The sequence below is a fragment of the Arachis hypogaea genome, chromosome 19 (genome assembly GCF_003086295.3).
Source record: "Arachis hypogaea cultivar Tifrunner chromosome 19, arahy.Tifrunner.gnm2.J5K5, whole genome shotgun sequence".
NCBI classification, from domain to species: Eukaryota; Viridiplantae; Streptophyta; class Magnoliopsida; order Fabales; family Fabaceae; genus Arachis; species Arachis hypogaea.
Window position 1 is genome coordinate 113,488,878 of NC_092054.1, and position 3,302 is coordinate 113,492,179.

Consider the following 3,302-nt stretch of genomic DNA (forward strand, 5'->3'; position numbering starts at 1 on the left):
CTATGTCTTTTCAAGTCAATAATACAGAGAATTGAAGATTCAGAATATTCAGCAGAGGAATTACACAGAAGAAGCTGGGCATTCAAAACGCCCAGTGAAGAAGGAAAACTGGCGTTTAAATGCCAGCCAGGGTACCTGGCTGGGCGTTAAACGCCCAAAAAGGTAGCATTTTGGGCGTTAAATGCCAGAATGGATGCCATTCTGGGCGTTTAACGCCAGGAGGACACTTGAGGGAAGATTTTGTTTTTAATTCAAATGTTTTTCAAATCATATCTTTTCAATCATATCCTTTCAAAATCAATTTATTTTCAATTTATTTTATTTTTTATTTATTACTATTTTCGAAAATCCTTACTACAATTGGTGATTTAATTCAAAATTTTCAAGTTATTACTTGCCTATTAAGAAAGGATCATATCTTTTAATTCTAGAATCATATCTTTTAATTTCTTGTTGGACAAGTAATCAACTTTAATTTTAAAAACTTTCTTCTTTTAAATTTGATTCTCAATCATATCTTCTCAATCATATCTTTTCAATCACATCTTTTTCAAAATTAATTTTCAATCATATCTTTTTGATTTCTAATTTCAAAATCTTTTTCAAAAATCACTTAATTTCTTTCCCAATCTTAGTTTTCGAAAATCATTTACCAAATTTTCAAAATTTCTTTTAATTATTTCAAAATCTTTTTACTTTATTTTTGAAAATTCTTCCCCTCTTCTCAAATCCTTCTATTTAAGGGACTAACACTTCTCCATTATCAGCAATTCAAACTCTGTCCCTCTTGATAAGTTCGAATTCTTTCTTCTCTACCTCATCTTTCTATTTTTATTTTCCTCTGACACCTCAAGGAATCTCTATACTGTGACATAGAGGATTCTATATTTTCTTCTCCTCTCTTTTCATATGAGCAGGAGCAAGGACAAGGGCATTCTTGTTGAAGCTGATCCTAAACCTGAAAGGACCTTGAAGAGAAAGCTAAGAGAAGCTAAAGTACAACTCTCTGTAGAGGACCTAACAAAGTTTTTCAAACAAGAAGAAGCCATGGCAGCCGAAAACAACAACAATGCCAACAATGCAAGGAAGGTGCTTGGTGACTTTACTGCACCTACTCCTGACTTTTATGGGAGAAGCATCTCAATCCCTGCCATTGGAAAACTTTGAGCTTAAGCCTCAATTAGTTTCTCTAATGCAACAGAATTACAAGTTTCATGGACTTCCATTGGAATATCCTCATCAGTTCTTAGCTGAATTCTTGCAAATCTGTGACACTGTCAAGACCAATGGGGTTGATCCCGAGTTCTACAAGCTTATGCTTTTTCCCTTTGCTGTAAGAGATAGAGCTAGGACATGGTTAGATTCACAACCTAAAGAAAGCCTGAACTCTTGGGAAAAGCTAGTTAATGCCTTCTTGGCAAAGTTCTTTCCACCTCAAAAATTGAGCAAGCTTAGAATAGAAGTCCAAACCTTCAGACAGAAGGAAGGTGAATCCCTCTATGAAACTTGGGAAAGATACAAGCAATTGATCAGAAGGTGTCCTTCTGACATGCTTTCAGAATGAAGCATCATAGGTATCTTCTATGATGGTCTGTCTAAACTGTCCAAGATGTCATTGGATAGCTCTGCTGGAGAATCTCTTCATCTGAAGAAGACGCCTGCAGAAGCTCAGGAACTTATTGAAATGGTTGCAAATAACCAATTAATGTACACTTCTGAAAGGAATCCTGTGAATAATGGGACAAATCAGAAGAAAGGAGTTCTTGAGATTGATACTCTGAATGCCATACTGGCTCAGAATAAAATATTGACTCAGCAAGTCAATATGATTTCTCAAAGTCTGTCTGGCATGCAAGCAGCAACAGGCAGTACCAAAGAAGCTTCATCTGAAGAAGAAGCTTATGATCCTGAGAATCCAGCAATGGAAGAGGTGAATTACATGGGAGAACCCTATGAAATCACCTATAATTCTTCATGGAGAAATCATCCAAACCTCTCATGGAAGGATCAACAGAGGCCTCAACAAGGCTTCAACAACAATAATGGTGGAGAAAATAGGTTTAGCAATAGCAAGCCTTTTCCATCATCTTCTCAGCAATAGATAGAGAATTCTAAGTAGAGCCACTCTGACTTAGCAACTGTAGTCTCTGATCTAATTAAAACCACTCAAAGTTTCATGACTGAAACAAGGTCCTCCATTAGAAATTTAGAGGCACAAGTGGGTCAGCTGAGCAAGAAAGTTACTGAACTCCCTCCTAGTACTCTTCCAAGCAATACAGAAGAGAATCCAAAAGGAGAGTGCAAGGCCATCAACATAACCCACACGGCCGAACATGGAGAGGAGGAAGAGGTAGTGATTTTCACTGAGGAAGACCTCAATGGACGTCCACTGGCCTCCAAGGAGTTCCCTAATGAGGAATCATGGGAATCTGAGGCTCACACTGAGACCATAGAGATTCCATTGAATTTACTTTTGCCATTCATGAGCTCTGATGAGTATTCTTCCTCTGAAGAGGATGAAGCTTTTACTGAAGAACAAGTTGTTAAGTACCTTGGAGCAATCATGATGTTAAATGCCAAGTTATTTGGTAATGAGACTTGGGTGGATGAACCCCCCTTGCTCACCAGAGAACTGGATGACTTGACTAGGCAGAAATTACCTCTAAAGAGATAAGATCCTGGAAAGTTCTCGATACCTTGTACCGTAGGCACCATGACCTTTGAAAAGAATCTGTGTGACCTAGGGTCAAGCATAAACCTCATGCCTCTCTCTGTAATAGTTCATACTTTTCCCGAGATTTGATGGCCCAAACTGGCGCTCGAAGTCAGCATAAAATTTCTGGCGTAAAAACGCCCAAACTGGCACCAGAATTGGAGTTAAACGCCCAAACTGGCACAAAAGCTGGCGTTTAACTCCAAGAAAAGCCTCTACACATGAAAGCTTCAACGCTCAGTCCAAGCACATACCAAGTGGGCCCGGAAGTGGATTCTGCATCATTTACTCATTTCTGTAAACCCTAGGTTACTAGTTTTCTACAAATAGGACCTTTTGCTATTATATTAGAGAGACTTCGAACACACTTTTCATCTTTGAACTTGTATGTTCACGCTTTGGGAGGCTGGCCATTTGGCCATGCCTAGACCTTTTGTTCTTATGTATTTTCAACGGTAGAGTTTCTACACACCATAGATTAAGGTGTGGAGCTCTGCTGTTCTTCGTGAATTAATACAAAGTACTACTGTTTTTCTATTCATTTCACGCCTACTTCTTCTCTAAGATATACACTCGTTCTTCAACTTGA

The 3,302-nt window shown here is 38.3% G+C and overlaps 1 non-coding gene across 1 annotated transcript; it reads right to left on the bottom strand.

The window, feature by feature from the left end:
- Positions 1-1,447: 1,447 nt before the first annotated feature.
- Positions 1,448-1,555, bottom strand: LOC112781407 (small nucleolar RNA R71). The gene has a single exon (XR_003192185.1). It is a non-coding gene; the product is annotated as a small nucleolar RNA R71 (small nucleolar RNA).
- Between the last annotated feature and the right edge of the window lie 1,747 nt (positions 1,556-3,302).